The sequence below is a fragment of the Centrocercus urophasianus genome, unplaced genomic scaffold, assembly GCF_019232065.1.
Source record: "Centrocercus urophasianus isolate 14NV4802_14NV808 unplaced genomic scaffold, USGS_Curo_1.0 seq_10, whole genome shotgun sequence".
NCBI lineage: Eukaryota > Metazoa > Chordata > Aves > Galliformes > Phasianidae > Centrocercus > Centrocercus urophasianus.
In genome coordinates, this window is record NW_024884142.1 from 18,240,496 (window position 1) to 18,260,682 (window position 20,187).

The 20,187-nt window shown below is 39.1% G+C and overlaps 1 protein-coding gene across 1 annotated transcript in view; it reads left to right on the forward strand.

Annotated features, from left to right (window-relative positions):
• Window positions 1–4,212, forward strand: part of LOC122163455 (DNA primase large subunit-like) — a 106,541-nt gene extending 102,329 nt beyond the window's left edge. The window contains exon 11 of the transcript XR_006169941.1: window positions 4,195–4,212. The gene's annotated coding sequence lies outside the window, so the exon portion shown is untranslated. The remainder of the gene's footprint in view (window positions 1–4,194) is intronic.
• The last annotated feature ends 15,975 nt before the right edge of the window (window positions 4,213–20,187 follow it).

Sequence of the window (20,187 nt, forward strand, 5' to 3'; positions counted from 1 at the left end):
ACCAGTTTGCACTGTCAGTCTGCGATAGTGAGGGTGGCAAAGACCTGGGAGGTGTAACTGCTTGGATTCTTGCAGAGATCTGTATTTCTTTTCAGACCTCTTTCCCTTTCCTGAAGCACTGTTGAAATGCCCAAACCTACTGCTATCTGTAGCAGTCTTTCAACATTCTTTAATGTTTCATAAGCCTATTTAATCAGTCCATTATACAGCAGTATAAAAGTCATTTGAATGATATGTTTTTCAGTAGTCATAAGTTGGCTCAATACCAACAGGATAAACAGCTCTATAGATCTTTCTACATCAGCACCTATTTATTCTTTCCCCAGACTTGATGTATGGGATAGAATTTATGTATTTCTCTGTATCTGAGCAGTGATGCCATGCACCTCTACTCCGTTAACAAATCTGTGACTGTAGAACTCTTCAGTCATGCTTTGCTTGTTTGCTTTCAAGATTTTCCCTTCACATTCTCTTGTCATACGCTCAGAGGCTTTGGACTGATTGCAGTGGGCCCCATTTCCATCCCGATGGGATCATCCAAATTTTATATGAAAAAGATATATTGGCAATAACATTTTCCACTCTATGTCGAGTAAATTCATAATTGCCATTTATGATTTAAAGCAAAAGCGTGTCATCTTGACATTTAATGAATATTGTATACATATATGAATATTGTATATCTATAACATAATCTTTTTTGTTGGTTGTTTTTTTTTTTTTTTGGTTTTGTTTTGCTCTTGCCATTCAGAAGGATCATTTAAAACTTTTGAATCAGTTCTAATTCTTCATGTGGCTTCCTGAATTGTAATAACGTATTATATGAAAGTCTATTTTCTTCACTGCTGACTGCTGGGATTCAATGAGGTAACATTAACTCATCATTGCGTTTTTAAAAACCTGACAAATCCATGTACCCTTTGAAAGGAGACTTTCCCCTTTTAGTATATGTAGAAGGAGTTCATATTTGCTCTGCAAGTCATTTCTCACTTCTGAAATTAATTCCCTGCAATGTGCAAAGGTTGTGTTAGGTTTCTGCATGTGGTTTCAGATTTATGGCTGCAGTGGTATTGGTATTCACAGGAGGCAAGTCTGAGAGAAGAAAGGAGTTAGTAATATTTGGCACTTCCCTGAGAAGCTGTATTAAATGTGTAGGTATTAATCATTCCAATGAGGAGGAAGAAAAGGGAGTTACTATAGATAAATAAAATTTGAGTTAAAGAAAAAAATCAAAAAGACCAAGACTTAGAAAGATACGCAACAAGGGACCTGTGTTGTAAAAAGATCTCATTGTATTGCTACAACAGGAATAAGAAGAAGTTTCCAGTCAACAAACAGGAAAGTTATAGGCAGATGAAACCTAAAATATAGAGATATCTAAAACATTTTAACTTCATTCTTCACAAAAAGACCATCACTTGGCCAATCGTTATTTGGGCTGGCAATAAATGGATGACAATTCTTGGTAGACCAGGGGATGGATGGGTAAGAAAACACTTAGAAACAATTTAATGCCTTTTCTTGATCATGAACTCTGACCCAGGATATTGGAAGAACTGCCTGAGAGTCACTGTTGTCTTCGGGAACTCGTGGATGCTAAGAAAAATTCTGTAGTAATGAAAACCTGGTACATATTTTCATCTTAGGGATAGAAGGGTTTTATTCGTTTTTCTGAATAGGAGAAAAACAGTCCTTCCAAATGTTTTTTTTCTTGAGATAGGATGAATAGAAATGGACTTTCGTTGCAGAAAGGCAAGTTTGAATGAGAAAGCAAAACATCAAAAAATGAAATAAAAAATAACACAGTAACAATAAAAGGCAGTCCAAACTTTAAAGTGTTATTCATGGGAACAGGTTGTTTAGAGAGGTTTTGAGCGGTCCATCCTGCTACGTTGTTTAGATTAGATTAGACAAATATCTGCCAGCACGTGTATTTTGCATCCTACCTAAAGGTAATAAGTAGATTATTGAGCCTTTTGGAGTTATTTTCAAGTTAGATGAATATTTTTTACATAGTATCATCTCCTCCACTGATTTCTGGGACTGTGGTTCTTAAAACAGGAGAAAGTCTTCCAAATATTACATGTCGCACAACCATTTCTTCTCAAACCCTTGTTCTATCCTAAACACTAGCTGAGATCCAGCCTTGCCAGGAAAGTGACTTCAGTGTAGATTTCAGTGAGACAAAGGGCATAATGTCTTCTGTTATAGAAAAGCATAGAAATTAAGCAAACTGTGAAGACCTGAGGCAGTTCTTAATCCCGTTGGTATGCTGTTGCCTATGGGGACACACAGACACTGGCAGCAGGCAGCATCCTGGCATGAGGTGCCTGCGGGTCCTGGGAGCTCCTGTGCTCCTGGGCTTTCTAGCAAGGCACAAACACAGCTCACAAAGGCACAATCTCTCTTTCTCCATTTCTGATTTTTGCAAAATGACAAAAGATCAGCAGCTTAGACCTTTTTCAAAGCATTAATGCTTCAGCACTTTCCAGGAGAACTACAGATTCCTGCAGAGTCTATTTACTAGTCTATTTGTAACAGACTGTTGGCTTTAGTTACTTTTTTGGGACTTAAAAATAATAATTGCTTGGGAGTCTGGGAGTTTGTAGGCCAGTAAGGGGAAAATCACTGCATTAACTGCAAAGGGTAAATTCTTTACTGTGAGGGTGGTGAGACACTGAAACAGGTTGTCCAGAGAGGATGTGGATGCCCCACCCCAGAGGCATTCAAGGGCCAGCATGGATGAGGCTTCGAGCAACCTTGTCTAGTGGGAGATGTCCCTGCCTATGGCTAGATGTTCTTAGAGTTCCCTTTTAACACAAACCATTCTGTGATTCTACGGCTGGAGAGTTCTAAACAATTTCTACAATTAATAAAGGTCCTTCTCTTATTGTAGATCCACAAAGAAATGATTGTTCCATTTTGCTAACTACAGAAATACCAAATCATTCAGATAATCTTTTACATAACGTTTATAACCTGTGCTTCAAGGCAGTGGAAGCTCTTGAGAAGCAGGTGCTTATGATTATGTGCAATTAACTTGAAGCGACAATCAAAGGACATTTTCTGCCCCTTCAGCTTCTCCTTAACCTAGGGCTGTGGCTGCTTTTAACAAAAGGTCTTAGACTTTTTTTTTTTTCCCTTGGGTCTTCCCCTTACTTCAGAGGCACCTTCATAGTCTTTTATTTCCTTTCTGAATATTGCCACTTCTTACTAAACGTTCATAGTTTCCCACAGCCTTTTTATTATTTCCCTTTTTTTCATATCCTTCTTAAATTTGATTTGCCAAAAATATTTTCAATTTCAAACGGCTGTTATAGGAAATAATCCCTGTTCACCTTTTGTTATATGCCCTCTCTGTTTTGGTCATAACACCCTTGATTTCCTTGGCTGTGTATTATCTCATTTAATTTATGTGACTTGTGGCAGGCATTTTGTTTGTTCATTTGTTTTCTACACCTGCTAATATAGGATCAAAATATGTTGGCATCTAGATGTGTGTCATAGTCCTTTGTCAAATAATACGAAAAATAGAATTACTAGAAAGCTCTTTGCTTTAAATACAAACACACACACACACACACACACATACAAATGGTCTGAAAATTTGCCATAAAAATATAAAGGGATTTCTTGAGTGGGGAGCTGTAAGAGAAATATTCTTTCCTTGATATTAGATAAAAATGTAGCGGATTTTCCTTGTTATTATAAGCCATTGTGAATTTGATTATGCAAAGAATGTTTGATCAGTAATTTCATCTTCGTTTGTGATAGAAATGTCCTTAGGAATTGCCAGAGTGCATTCCAGGTTAATTGCATTGAAGCAATAGGACTGGTCTTAAACTCTGAGTGTTGAATTTGACCCACCACGTCTTACACAAACAAGGCTTAAAGGGTTAATGCCATGCTGTTCAGGCAATATATTTTGGATGAGTCAAAGATGTAGACGTGTGATATAACAGATAGGGCTTCTTTTTCTCCTTCATGGGTGTCCAACCTTTTGATTTGCTTAGGTTGTGTTGAGTGAAGAGGAATTGTCTTGGGCTGTATATACTTAGTTTGCACTGAAAGTTGTGTACTTAAGGGGATTTGGGGCTGGGTGAGAACAGCCAGTAATTTGAATTGTATAAAATTAAATTACTACTTAATACACTGTGTTATCATTATGACAGCTGTTATATCTTTTGTTAACAGTGCTACAATAAGAACGGGTTTAAGAAGAATGAAGTCTGATGGAACCAGAACTAGCTTCTGCCTGCAGTAACCCAACCAACACTGTGGATCATCCCTTCTGCACTGAAGGACTGTTATGACAAATGGAGTCTGAAGTTATGAACTAAATGAACACAAGGGATAGTTTTCATGGATGGGCTGTAGACTAAGAGAATCACACAGAATCACAGAATCACCCGGGTTGGAAGGGACCTCAAGGATCATGAATGATATGTGTACATACATATCAGAAAGCAAGATAGGTGATGGTAATTGTTTAGGTTGTGTACAAATTGTGGGACCTGAGTATGGTGTAAATTATATGGAATTAAGGGAGATATTGTTTTAGTGTCAAATGGGATGGAGTTGTTTTTCTTTATAGTGTCTGGTGTGATGCTGTGTTTTGGGTTTAGGAGAAAAACAATGTTGATAACACACCAATATTTATAATTTTTGTAAGCAGTGTTGTGCAGCACCAAGGCCCTTCCAGTTTCTCAGCTCTTACAAACAGAAGGCTGCAGGGGACAAAATCACGACCTAAACTGGTCAAAGGGATAATCCATACCATGGTCATGCATGCATGGTCATACCACCGTCATGCAGAAGGAAAGCTTGAAAAAGGAGGGAGTTCATCAGGCAGTTTGCTGCTGCTCAGGGACTGGCTGGGCATCGTTTGGTAGGAGGTGAGCTTGTGCATCACTGCTTATATATATACATACATATATATTTGTCATAACTATTATCCTTTTTTTTTCCTTCTTCCTTTTCTCTATCTTAGTAAGTAGTTTTCATCTCAGCCCAAGAGTTCTACTTTGTTCTTTTTTTTTTTCCTTCCCCTTTTTCTCCCCTATCACACTGGGTAGTGGGAAGAGTGAGTAAATGACTGTGTGGGGCTTAGCTACCTGTTGGCTTAAACCAGAACAACATTGAAACTATCGAGTTTAACATGTACCTAATGTGCATTTCTTTTCTTGTTCCAGAGTTTATTGGAAGGCAAATTGATAGATAAAACTTACTTACATTTTTTTCATTCCTGTGAGTTCTGATGGGGCAGACAAACAACAGCTGCTGCTCTGTTTTTGCTACCAATAGAAAAATTCTTATGAACTAATATTCTAATAATATCTCTGCTACTGAGGACAATAGTGTTCCCAAAGCATTGTTAGTAAGATGCTGTGGTTAAGAAGTCATTTTTTCCTCATCATTTCTTCATATCTTCTCTTTCCATTTCCCGAGATTTATTTGCAAGTAGTTCGAAGATACATTCTCTCAATGTTTGGAATGCATTCTTGCATTACTGTTTTAAAAAACACCAATTTCTGGTAGGGAAGACATTCATTTTGAAGCCCAGCAGACCTTTTCACTAATATGCCATCAGCCACTAGTTCGATATTAGACAAAAGGTCTCCCTGGAAAAAAAAATTCTGAATAGCAAAAACCTGGGATATGTGTCTAATAGAAAATGCTTTTGAATATCAAATGTACAGTGACTAGTGATTTATACATGGTGCACCTCCCTTGAAGAGAATACAGATAGAATTATTCCTCTACAGAATTAAGTACATCAGTAAAAGGAACAGTTTATTATGGTGTATGTACATCCTTCTGCTAGCGAGTCTGGACCTCTGGTGTCTATCTCTGCGTTCTCAGGTGAATTTATGCATGTACTCATGCATTACCATAATTACTCTATCTTGCCCACTCTGTTTTGCTCTCACATCTTGTAAGTTTGAAATGTCTTAAATATAACATGAGAAAGAGAAAAACCTCTGAAGTAGATTTTCCTTCACGTTATCTCGAAATTCATTGCTATGCTAATGCATGTGGCTCAGAGTGATGGCTGTAGCCATATTCCTTGCAGACATCAGCTATCTTTTATTGGTGAACACTAAATAGTCTGCTTACAGTAAGGATGTAATTCACTCTGGACAGTAAGTCACCAAGCCTCATGCTATTCTAATTGCAATAAACCTCTGCAGTGTTTAGTCATAGTGGTAGATGAATTGAGTCCACTTGCAATAAGCCACTCTGCTGCAGCGTGGGTGCTAGCAATGTGGGTGCTCAGCTGAGGAAGGTCAACTGTGAAATGAATTTGTCAGAGAGATTGACATGTCTGATTTGATTCTAAGAGGACTGATTTACTAAGCCAATAAGTGTGGCATCTGTTTAAAGTATATTATGTGTGTAGTAAATGTATGGATATAATACTGCTCTACAGAAGTGGAGAATTTCCATTTTTCAGCCAGAATGAATAGTCTCGTATTGTTCATGAGGTCAAACTAGAAGATCACGGTCATTCCTTATGTCCTTTACATTTATGAAAGAAAACACTGTGGTCCACAAAATCTACTAACAGTCTAGCTGGGCAGACCTGGTACTTCATGCAAAAATTTAGATGCAGCAGTAATGGTGGTTATAAAAAAAAAAAAAAAAAAAAGACCTCTTGAAACTCCTTTGTAAAATGAAGATATAATAATCATTCTGAACCACCCAAGGGTATTTTGTGGCTTTCTTAGTGCTTGCAGTGCATGTTCAAGATTCTCCTATAGAAGCACAGCAGTATATAAGTGCTGAGTATTGCTGTTATTAATAAAGGACCATAATGACTTTAAATATAGAGTTATAATTCAGTAGAGTTTAAGCACTTTGCCTGGGTTAGAGTCACAAGGGTCTGCAAGTAAGCAGTCCCTGCCAATTACTGACAATGACATATGTAAGATAAAGCCTGCCTATGTCTCATTATTTTGATTTGAAGACACCATTGCAGGAACATTCAGTATGCTAAAACTCCAAGAAAAGATGAACATGCTGATAACAAGAACATAAAGCTGTCAAAGGCAGAAAACCTTGAGTATGTCTCCAAGTAGGTCTTTTGCCAAATGACAAGCTGAACATCTTAAACATATATGTACTAGCAAAGAGAAGCCCATAAAAAAACTAAAAATAACAATTCCCACCATGCTTTTTTACACTGTACACTTAAAATAGCCATTAATATTTCTGTTAATATATGTAATCAGAATGTATGCCTGTTCAGAATTGTAGGGGCAGCATTAGGAATTTTTGCTATCTTGTAATGGGCTATTATGTATTTATTAGGCTGTATGTGAAATTGTTTTTTGCTCTTAACTCCACTGCATGCAGTCTGGAATCATGAATCTCTCCTGTAGTGCAGAGAGGTCAGGAGGCAGGAAAACTTGGGCCATAGCAGGAAGCAGTGCTGCATGGCCACTGGTAACCAAGGGAAACAAGAGAAGCAAGAAGGGGAGCCAGCTTTGTGGCTGCCACCAATGTGTCCCACTGCTCTTTTTGTTGATTATGAAGATGCTTCAGGTGAGCATAATTCTGTATATCAAGTCCTGACCCACAGGGGTGAGGGCCAGACAGCCTCCCATGTAGCACAAGCTGAGGGGCATCTCAGGGTCACTTCCAGTTGTATTTTCAGTGCACTTACTCTCAAGTAGGTCATCCAGGTTTTAGAAGCTAATCAGAGGAATCCTTGAAATGCATTTATTACTGACTGGTTACCACCATTCCTCTGCTGAATACTTTCAAGTCAATCTACTTAAGAGGGATTAAAACGACCCTTCCATATGTTTATGAGGAATATTTTGACAGGAGCTATTATAAACCAAGTGTGAAACATACTGCAAGAACCACTTCTCTTAGGAAAGCAGTCAGTGAGTCCGTGTTTAATGGTTCAATTCTTTCTGTGTTGCATCAGGCTCCTGCACAGAAAGTGATACCTGCTTTTTCATCTGAATAGCTGGGGTGCTCTTCCTTAGTAAAGGTTAGACATGCTGATAACTCATTCGTGTTCTCAAAAATAAGTATATGTATTTGACAACCAGCATTTTTCCCTGTGAAGGAAACATTTGTGCTTTTATTTTTGGAATTCACACTATGACTTATTCAATAAAATATAAATAGACACTAGTGTAGCTCACAATCCCAGCAAGAACAAAATGCTGTCACAAAAGTGATCTAGCACACAGGAGCCTGCTGTTACCTTTTCTTTGCTCCACAGGCTTTTGCTGTTGTAAAACCTATAAGTCCAACTCTTTGCAATCAGAAAATAAGATGCTTGAATTATTTAACATACGAGACCAAAGTGATATAAATGCAAAAGGCCAGCAAGTAAGATCAATTACTATGCTCAGAATTGTCAAGAGTTTCTGGTCTCCAGAGACATTTGTAAATCCCGTATCCACAAAAGTGATAAACTGTTTATCTAGGCCAGACTGACAAATGAAATACATATTTATATCTTTTCCGTTCCAGTCTAAGCTTCATGTCAAAAATGTCACTAGGAAATATGAAGCACATGGTGCTGTTACCCATTAACTTTGTGGATACATTAAGTTTTTCTCTTAATGCAGCTCATTTTCCATAACTAAGCATGCTCATTTCTGTAACTTATTTTCAGCCACGTGTGAGGCTGAGCACGTATTCAATTTAGAGACTGTAGAGTTTTATTAAAAGACTTTTTCAAACCAGGTAACACTCATTTTCTAGTAGCTTCCTGCACAGTTTCATGATTTCTTCACTTGGAGATACTGCCTTTGCATGGGCTGTTGCCTGCAGGAAAACAGAAGGCAGGGTATTTCAGGAGGGAACGACAGGATGCTACCGGAATGAAATACATATTACATTAACACAAATATCTGTAAAGGGAGAATTTTTTTTTTTTTTTTTAAATTTTTTTTAATGTAGGATAAGACCAAGGACAGACAAAGACAGTTCTGCCAAGAGGTAGAAGGAATGAGCCCTATTCCTTAAGGAAACTAATCAGGTGATTTTCTGAAGATCTTGACCCTTTTCTCAGTAATCATGTCTGTCTCCATACTTTCTCAGGCTACAATATGATCAGCTCTCCAGCCTGCTTTTTTTCTGTTAGGATGAAGACAGAAAACACCTTAGAAAATTGCTGTAAAACCTCTGCTGCCTATGCAGAGCAAATAAGCTTTAGCTGTTTGATGACCCTCCAGAGGTCAGCTACAGCAGTCCTACAGCATCTGAGAGTGCCTTTGCATTTGATAACATTGACATTGAATTAATCTTCCAGTCTTACACCTTTGCTATGTACATGCACAGCTTACATCCTAAGGGTCACTGAGTTGCAAAATAGCCTAAAAATAAGAAATGGCAAAACTGAAGCTGAAAGAACTGTAAATTAGGGAAAGGACAACTTCTTATCTGAGGGAATACTCCTGCCTTGGAGAGAGGGGGTTATTTCCTCACCTCTGCTACAGACTCCCAGTTGTTGCCTGTCTATCTTTCTCAGATCATAGAATCATAGAACCTTTTGATTTGGAAGGGAAGGATGCTGTGTGGTACCATATCAGAGGCCTTACTGAAGTCCAGGTAGATGACATCAGTGGCTCTTCCCTTGTCCACTGATAAAGTTACACCATCATAAAAAGGAAAAAACTTGGCCAGGCAGGACCTGTCCTTGGTCCTTGAAGCCATGCTGGCTTTTCTGTATCACCTCTTCCATATGTCTTAGTTTATCTTCCAGTAGGATTTCCTTCATGAAACAGGTGACCACTGGATATAGATATTGCATTTTTAAAAACGTGATTGGATACATCCAAGTCCAATTTTCAACACTGCTAAGAACTCAACAACTCAACCACACCTGAAGAGATTAAAAGCCGTGCGCAAGGAATCTGGATGAAATATCAGAATGTGAGTATGGGATTTATTCAAGTAGGTATCAATGTTTGTACCATGGGATGTTTTGATAGTAGCATCTCAGTATTTCCTTCCTAAAACTGCATATTTAATCTTCTTTGCTTTGAAGAGAATGTAGATGTCCATCTTAGGTATGAGGACATTTAATTTTAGAAGAGACCCAGTGCCTTGGTGTTTGTTGGTCAACAATATTGCAGAATGAAAGGTCTGAGTCATCACAGTGAACACTGAAAATGAAATGTTTTTGAGCACTGTCTGTTTTATTCACTAAAACATGTAGGAGATCCTTTAAAAAGGTATGATGTCATATGTTTCCTTACCAATATGTTAACCATACTGTGAATATGAATTTGTGCAAAGTGGTTCTGTCTTACTGGGTGCAAAACCTTAATTCTACCCTTTTTTTTTTTTTTTTTTTTAACTTTTAAATCCTTTTAAATCCTTTTAAATCCTTAACTTTCAAATCCTTGAAGAAATGCCAATGTATTCCTGGGATTTTAGAAGTACAGAAGCCCTAACTTTTTCATTTTCCCACAGAATTCTAAGTTCCGGAAGCTGGATACAAGAGTTGGTGATAGTAAGGGGACAATGCATGGAAATTGCCATCTGCTGGTTTGAGATCAGTCCTGTGAACATAGTGAGAAATGTAAAAGCCTGAGTCAGTTTGGAGGAGGCTGGGCTGGAGTTTAAGGGTGGTTTTCCATGCTGCATCAGTGTGCAAGTCTTTAAATTGATTGAAGCACCAGTGGCACAGTAAAAGGCAAGGTAGAGCATATCTTTATTTTATATGACAGTCACAGGAAAAAAAATCATTCAGAGGTACAATATCTCACCCAGACTTCTCCAGGAGGGTTCAGTGTTTGTCTAACTTACAAGACAAGTGTAGTCCTCCACTAAGCAGTTCCTTTGACTTTCTGAGTGCAAATTACCAAATAAAGGCATCTGTATTCAGGTCTCCCACACAGACTTTGATATCCCACTTGGAGCACTCTGATTTGAAGCCATTATGTACTTAATAGCCAAAAATATCAGTAAGATTTTAAAAGAAAAGCAAGATATTCTGCTAGCTTTGCATAAGCCTTGTATCTTGTTAATGCTACCATGGAAGTAGTCTTTGCCCCTTTCCATCAAGCTGTTTTTGTGTGGTCTCTGTAAGAATGGAGCACCTGGCATAGCAGACAAAATCTGTAAGAAAACGTAATGTATGGAGTCTCATGTCTTAAATGTGTTTAAATGACAAACTCTTCAAATCATCTAAGAAATAAAGTCAGTTAGCCCTACCACCAGCTTTTCTGAACATCCTAATCTCCCCCTGCACACTGGGAGGAAGGTCAGCGCGGAGAGGGGAAAGCTCACAGTCTTGTTTTGAACTCAGACACAGAAAACCTTAAACAGTGCTGGACCACCCCAAAGGAGTAATTCCTGAAAGCTTTGCTTTAAATGTCTCTTATGCTGGGCAGTAAAAAGCAACTGCCAAACCCTTGGCAGGCTTGGTTTTCAGCAGTGAACTTGAGTTGGAGAGGGGCAGATCATTTAATAGTGACATTCCATAATTTGTTGCTACTGAGGTCCATATGTATCTTCTTAATAAAAGTGTGGCTCTAACATTTTGTGTAAATGAGGATAATTTATTAAGTGAAAGAAAAAGAAACCAAGGAAAACAGATTGTTCCAGAGAGCAAAGAAATATATCACTGCAAACATATATAATGAATGTAATTTATAAAGCATTTTTAATTAAAAGTTTCTAACTTGAATTATTTCATTTGCAAAACATGACCATGTTTTAGTAAGCCAACCCTCTCAATTGATCTTTAGACCTCTTTCAAGAGAAAATGACTATCAGGCTTATATCAGACTATTTATCATTAAGAAATTGTTTGTTTACTTATAATTTACAAAAGTGCTGTAAGTTCAGAGGGTAGAGGCTGTGTTTTTGCTCACCAGCGTTTCTTCTGAATTCATTTCCAATTACCTAGCCTTTTTAATAACAATATTTTTGCTTTTTTATAGGGAAGATAAATAATACAATACTTGCTTTCTGCTTTTTATGACAGACTTGAATAACTATTTATTCCATGGCTTGGGAACATGAATTACTACAGTCCTTCTCTTCAAACTTAAGGTACACATTAAAATATATTTGAATACACTCATGGAAAGAATGCATCCGATACGATGCAATATCTGGAGGCGGACAGAAGGTTTTTGCTTTGAGCACATCAGTGAAGAAGCTTGACTGAACCCTGTCCTGTAAAACCTTTGGATTTTAATGAGATCTTGCTGCACAGACTGAAACAAAGCTGAGCTCAGAGTGTTTGGAAACACTGTGCAGTTGGGGAGATTGTTGGGTATAAATGCTAAAGAAAAGTGTTTTCTATGTTAGAGCCTGAACTGCTACCAGCACAAAGTAGCTACCTGAGATGGAGCCACAGCCAGTAGCGGAAACAAGCATTCCTTTCTCCTTAGCCTAAAGGTTTGGTATCACAGGAAAATCTAGGATGAAAACCAGGTGTTGGATGTTCAGTCAGAAAAGTGACATCGCTTTGAGACACTAAGCTTAACTGAAAATGAAAATATTCTGCTTAAGGTTGCCTTGCATATCTGCCTTTTTTTTTTTTGTGTGTGTGTGTATGTATGCTGTGTAGCCAGGCTCTCCCTATGGTAACTTCCTGACCAATTTTTGGGTGATGATTAAATACACATATTAGTATGCTTGAAGAATAGTAGATAAGAAATGAGTTTGTGACACATCTCACATTAATATTCCCTCCTCCTGCTTCCAAGCAGATTTAGACATTGATTTATTCCCTGATCAGCTTAATTTTTAGAGCACAATATGCAATTCAGTTCTGAAATATGGAAAAACTTTTCTCTCCCCATATTTGCTAGACGTAAAGGTGATTTCCTATTGAAGAACCGGAGAGACATTTATCTGAGTGTCTCTTCCTCAAAAGACTGAAAAGCAGAAAGAAATAATCTGTTCTTGGAGTGTCATTCTGTTTGTCCACAAAAACCAAGTACACTTGCGACATTTTTTTTTCGTGGATGAGCAGTTTAGAAAAGCTATCCTTATATTGCCATTAAAATAACTATTCAATTAATAATTAATAACTATTTTAATTAAAAATAAAGGCTTTGCGTATGTATCAGAAAAAGAAATGTACTAATCCTTACTAATATTTGCAAGTAGATTTTCTGTTGATGTATATTAGAAATCGCATTTGGCCACAAAAAAGTGAAGAGAGCTATATATGCCAGAAAAAGAACAGGACTCTTGAGAACATCTTCAGTGAACTTTGAGAGTGAGACAGTGAGTTTTCTAGCCTTCTAATTAGAAGCTCTCTGTGCAGGGTTCATTATTCAGCCTTCATGAAACGCTGAAGTTTGCAGGTTTCTTCTAAGACATGGTGTCAGGGTTTCCTCCAGATTCATTTTTCCCCTCCTTCTGGTTACCAGCATTTCTGTTTGAGTAATCTCACAACTTGAAAAACTGGTGTAAGTGTAATATGATTTCATTTTGTTTAGTAAGATTCTTTCCTTTTTTTTTTTTCTTTTTTCTTTTTTCTTCCATACAAGTGTCAAGAGTCAGAGAGTGTTTCATGCTTAGCAATTTCCTTTCTACACCATCATTTTACACTGTCAAAGAAACAGCCAGGAAGCTGTCTTCGTCCTCTTAGCAGTACTGATAATCAACTTGCTGCCCTTTGCGAAACTGTCGTGTTCAAGTACAGGATCCAACACCTTCTAAAGGAAACTGCCAGCACTTATCTTTGAATTGCTTTCTCTTTGCTCCAGAAAAAACGTTGACATTTCTTTTCTGGCTTTTGTAAGTGGAGTACAGTCTTGGCTACTGTGATGGGCTGAGGCATAAGTAGGCATGTAAAGCATGAATGTGCTTGGATTCTTGCTGCAAATACAGTTTATATGCATTTCAAAATCTCTTTCAGGCCTTTGCACTGACATTTTAGAATGCTTTGATTTTCCGACGACAACACGTAATGTGGGGAGAGCTTTTGGGCTTACTTCACCTTAGCCTTTGTATGTCAAGAATGTGCCTTGGTGTGTTATGTCTCATCCTGCCCAGCATCCTGAATTATTTAAAGCATCACCTATCATACCCCTATATCAGGGACACATATTGGTGCCTTAGTTCCAAAGGGATGTTACAGGAATTGGAAATGTTACCAGTAGGGCACAGTTTTGCTGTTTTCCCAGGCAGAGGTGAGATTTTTCACCTCCTGCTGTTCTTTATTCCATGAAGCTATGGAATTAAGCGGCCACCAGGAGGTGGTGCTGATGTACTCCTGTTGGTCACCAGCTCGGTGACGCCTCTGCACACTCTGGAGGGAGCGACAGTTTGATACCAGCTGGCACGCACAAGCTAGCAGCATTCAGTTACATCTTTATGTCCGTTACATTTAACGTTGCTGAAACTACCTGCAAATTCTGTGCTTCTGCACTGACTGCTATGAGGGAAAGCTGGACTTGAGGCTGTCTGCTGCTTATGAAACACTGCGCAGCCTCCCAGGTACTGTCTTTCTCATCTGCAGAATGGCACTATTCATAACCTAGAAGCTCCCTGAAGAAAGCATCAGAAATTAAGTAATGAATAAAGATATGAACTGTAAGTCTAAATTCCTTGTTTTGTAGATGCAAGCAGCGTGGGAGAGGGTTCAGCAATGTACGTCAGTGTGAATCACAGTGCTGTGACATTTCCTTTGCACCTTCCTGAGCTGCTGTGCTCCCACAGCACTTGGAAGCTCTCTGGAGCTCATTTCGCATGGTGTAGCAGGAAGACAGTGCTTTCACTCAGTATTGTCTTTTAATGTAACGAGGATCAGCATGATCTTTCACTCTTCTTGTAACAAATTTGCCTGGAAAGTCCCTTTCTCCCACAGCCCTGTGGCTAGGGCTGACTGCGGTGCAGTAGTTGCTGCTGCTCTGGGCCCAGCTAGGCCACCCTAACCCCTCGGATTGCTGCTTGGGCTCCATATGGCACTCGCCTTGACTCAAGTCTGAATGTTGATCAGGCTTTTGAAGTTTTCTTTGCTCATGTCCTGCATATTCTGCAGTCCCAGATGATCAGGCTGCTGCTCCTGCAGCTGCCACGAGACTCCTGGTTGCCCAGCTAACCTTAACATCTCTCCTCCTTTCTGCCCTTTTCTGTCTCTGATAATGAATGCTTGCATATATGTACACATAAATAAACAACTGCTTGAAGAGTTTGTTCAATAGAAACCTGGTCACACTGTTAGATATGTTACGTATGCTAGGTATGAGTGTGATTGAATCATGTTTAGTTGAGCTTTTTGGGTTTTCTTTGGAAGATCTTCTAGCAGACCCAGCTTGCATTTGTTGGTATACAGCTAAATCATTGCTGGCTCTCTTTGTGGCTTTCCTTCTGCCTGTCATTTAGTGTCTGATATACAGTAATTCTTCATCTAAGTGTGCTTTCTTGTGCATATTTTCCTATAGGCAGAACTTATTTCTGGATGACGGCCTGCTTCACTTGTCATGCTCTCAGGCTTGTTTTCTGTCTTCAAAACTGCATAATCTGTAACAAATGCACCATGTAAGTAAGTTAAAAATACACTGATCTTTATTCCTACTCTGTCTGTGAATGGTTTTTAGGCAAAGAGATGTTCTGGAACCCAACATCATGAACTGAAGTGTGCATAAAAACTACAGCCTTACTGGTATCTCTGTAGTGTAAAAGATTTGACCCCATAAGAACAGCTGAATCTGAGTATCGCAAAAATTCCCTCTGTGGACACTAACACTCAGGTTCACTGCTTCCAGGTACTTTAACATTTCACATGTGTATTTTTTTTTCCCCTTTCTTATACAGGTCTGTCTTAATACAGCCTCTTGGCATTTACTCCTTCCTTCTGCTGCATGTATATACTGAGCTTAACTGTAATTCAGTCTTTCTAACTAAATTTAACTTGCAGAAGCATACATATTCTTCACAAGAAGTTTGTGGTGCTTTCTGAGGTGTAGCTCTCTTTCAAATGGTCACATTTAAAATACTGGACTGTAAGGCAATCTTCAACAGTGAGACTCATAACCTCTCATGTTTCTGTACAGATGGAAAGAAGCTGATGCTCTGATTAGTTTCCTACACAAGTCTCAGGAGAGATAAATACAGCAAGGGAAATAGCAAAGACCTTGCTGTACAATAATCTGTTTCAGTAAAGTCTGCTGTATAAGAAGGATTAAAGAACTGTGACCAAGATCAAGTAAAATATGAGCACAGGTTTGGTAGATAAAAGAGGTGACTGTTAGCCTGCTGAAACCCAGAAGAATTCACAATATCCTCTGGGCTTATTTTGCAGTCACACACACATACGCACAAAGCTTTTGTTTCTTTTACCTTTTTAACTACCTTCCAGTGGTGGTCAGCACCTCCCATCTCAGGCTCCTTTCTCCAAAGCCTTAAAACTTTCTTCATGAAGGTCATTTTCAATAAGATTTGGTTGGATGAGTCCAAATAGCTTCATCCCTTTTGGATCTGACTCACTGATGAACTCAAATACTTCCAAATAGTCATGTCAGGAAATGATTCCATTCAAGCAACTTACTTTCTCTTGTGATAGATAATCACCAAACCAAGTTCTTCGGGTCATTTTCTCAGATTCTTTGATCCTTCCTACCATGTAGGATTGTTACAAGTTGCTTACTCTGGGTCTCTCAGCATCACCCCCCAAAAGAGGTGTTCCCAAGCTTCTTTCTCATTAAGAAATGGCAAAGATTTCTGTCCTTGTCTTCTTGTTCAGTTATGTTTATGACAGTTTTGTTTGAAAAGTGTAAGTCTCAAAATGCTTAGGGTCACGTTTTAGATTGTGGTGTGATAGGTGCAAGCAACACGATCTCTCCGGTACTTATCGTTTATGCTGTGGTTTACTTTCTACAGAGGGACCAGGATAAATTAGTCTAATTTGTATAAGGAAACCATTTAGTTTAAATATTAGGAAAAGCTTTATCTCTAGAGTTAATGCAACATGCACTGTTATAGAGTGTCTTGGGTTAAGTTTAGATGAGCAAGCTGGCTACGTGGAGATCCAGAGGCAGGAGCCTGTGTCTTGGTAAGAGGGAAGGGCAGATTGGAGGACAGGTATTCAGCCTGGTGCGTGTGGCTTGCCCAAAATGAAACTGCTGGGTTGATTTCCTCCAGTGCAGCAGTGAGCCATCCTGGGGCAAAGTCTTCCTCAACTCACCTTTGCTACACTGGTCTACAGCTCCCATGGGGACAGGAGTGTGTTAAATAGGTGCAGAACACCTCTGCAGTGAAAATGGGGCATTCTGCACCCCAATTATTGCACAACAGGGTAGGTGCAGAAGGATGCTGAACTTGCCATCCCTGGAGGAGGAAAAATGTCTCACAGAGGGCTGTCCTACAGGACCCCTTGAGCATCTTATGTTTCTGCATTTCAATGATTCCATTACACAGCAAGCTAGGAAAAAAAATAAAGCTCCATAAATACATCACCTATGACCCTGGAAGTGATAGTTTTGCAGAACTGCTTTTTGGTGTTTTTCATTCATGGCATATTGTGCTGTTCATTACAGTTTGTCAGTGTGACAGTAGCATTATTCTCTTATTTACAGTTCTTCCTTTCTCTTCAGCAGTGAAAATGAAAAGGAAATCAATGCCATTAAAGAGAATAATGGCAAACTCACCTTCTGCAAGGTCTTTTCTCATATATTTAGTTTTTTTCTGAACACTCATCTCTGAATGTACTCGTATGGATGATATGAAGGTATGGACGTAAGCTCTAGAAAAGCACCTCCACAAAAGAGGTAGGCTTTGGCAAAAGGTTGAGAACAATCTGATGTTCTGCATCATACAGAAATCTGCTGGGATTAGAAAAACAAGGGAAGAAACTCAAGAAAGATTAAATGACATAGGTGACAAGGGGAGCTGGTGCAATTCTGTATCACAACAATACTCAAACTTCAGTAGCACTGCTGTGTCTTTCAGTCAATTTGTGCATCATGGCATGAGGCCTCAGATCAAAGGTTGTTAGAAATCCACAGAATTTCTCCATCAGGCAAGAGTCTGTGCTCTCTTGTAATTCCTTAGGTCATAGAGAACCTACCACTGACCTGTGCCAGCAGAACAATATTTCATTGCCCTTTCTGTGAAATTTTAAACTAAGACTCTTCAAAGAATTTCCAGAAGTGTACCAGGATGTACAAGGAAAGACATAGCATTTGGAAAACACTTGGGCTTTCAGAAGTGAGAAGGCTGCAGTGTGGCACTATTATATACTCAATGCAAGAGCCCCTCATTTCCTATGTGCTGCGTCAGTCACTGAATTAGATTTATCATGCAATTCTTCCTGAGCATAAATTTTACTGTAGATAGCAACAGGGAGAGAGGGCAGCATGTATATCCAGCGTGATGCCCTTGGTCTAATGAGTGAGGAGTCATAGAGTTTTGAGTTGCTGACTACAAAGGATGAAACAAATCCCATTTGCATACTACTCACAAAGAGAGTATTTCATTAGAGCAATTCACCCTTTATGTATCATACAGTCATACCTCTGAGTCAGCCCTGCTGAGATGATGGGAAGCAATTTAGATGGGCTCAAAATCAGTTTGGGAAGATGAAAAATTTCAGTGGTTAGTTACCAGGCCAACACTGCATATGTCTGACTCATAATTAATTAGCACACCTCGATGAAATCTGCCTGCAGTCCAGGTAGAGCCCATGAAGGAGTGAACTACCAAATTGTGTAGTAAATATTTGGGGTAATTGTTGGAAGACAGGCTGCCTATTTGTGATATGACTTGGAGGGGCTTTTATTTTTAGCTGGATGAAAGGAAAGATAAGTCAAGCTAAAATGGAGAAAGGGGAGCTGAGTGTGGGGGAGGATAACTTTGCTTTAGAGGAACAATGTCAAGGCAAACAGTGATGAGTTGGGGCTGTAATCTGAGGTCAACCATGGTAGGAGAGCACCCAGAGCCAACAGCAGCACCTGCACAGGAGCAAAAGGCTGTAGGTGTTCACATGCTTCATAATGACTGCAGTAATGAGGCTGCACAGCAGGCTCCTGGCCAGCTGTACAATCTTGCAGAGTCAGGACGTAGACATTTCCAAAAGGAAAGAACAGTGCATAAGGAGCTGTTGTGTGCAAGGTGTGTATGAGAGAGACAGAGGGGGAGAAAAGGCTTTGTTACTCTCCTGCTGAGGAGGGAATTTCCTGATGGCCTCCCCCTTCAAAGATTGGAGTCTGCTGTTGTTAACGCAGTAATTTCATTATGGCATGTTCAGGTACCTGGTGGTGATGCTTCTGATGTGCACCTTGTGGGGAAATTTGCTGAGGCTTTCACAGTAAGCACTGTGTCCTGTATCCTCAGCATATTTCATACATCATGGCTGATTTTCCCCTGGGACAAAATATTTCTGTTTCAGCTGCATTACCCAAGAAATACACCTGCTCCTTTATGTAATCAGCACCATTTCTACAGAAGAGTAAATAGCTACACATTTACCTGACGTGGCAGATGTTTAACATGTTCGTAAAATGGCAAGTAACAGTTGGGAATTATCTTTGGAAAACACTCTATAAATGTTATAAATAAATAAAATGGGTGAAAGACAGCTTTGTGCAGTTTTAGGCATTCACATGCATTTCTTCTGCTCGTGAATAGCAGTCAGAGTCCTAGATAATCCACGCACACATAGAGGTGTTTATGTTTTTACCTACTTTTAACTATTTTGTCCTAAAATCCCATAAAGCCACTATATGCTGGGCACTTATGTGCACATGCATTAGAGAAATATATTCATAAGTATAAAGGAGGTAGTTTGCATGTGTATTTGACTCTGTGGTGTGTGTGTACAGCTATCAAAGGAGGCAAGAGAGAGCATATTCACTGCCACTTTTGAAACATTTCATTGCTACCCTCAGAATGCTGTCACCTCCATATTAATGGGAGATGAAGTCACTCTGGTGGCTTGGAGGTGCTTTGATTGAGAGGGGAACGTATCCTCAGCAGCCGCTGGGAGCCTAAGGAATTGTACATCCTCCTTGACATCCTGCAAGCTTCTGCCTTGCGTGCCATTGTGAGATCACAGCATGCAAGATCATACTCTTATTTTTTTCCCCTTCTACTTCAAACACTTTCCATGTGCACAGAGGAGAGATGTGCTTAAAGACCTTAGCTGTAATTTCCCTGGAAACAAGCTGTTATGTTCTCTTCTTACATAATGCATTTATGTTAGAGAGAATGTCTTTATGTATGCTGTCTGTGATTTTATACATGTACATA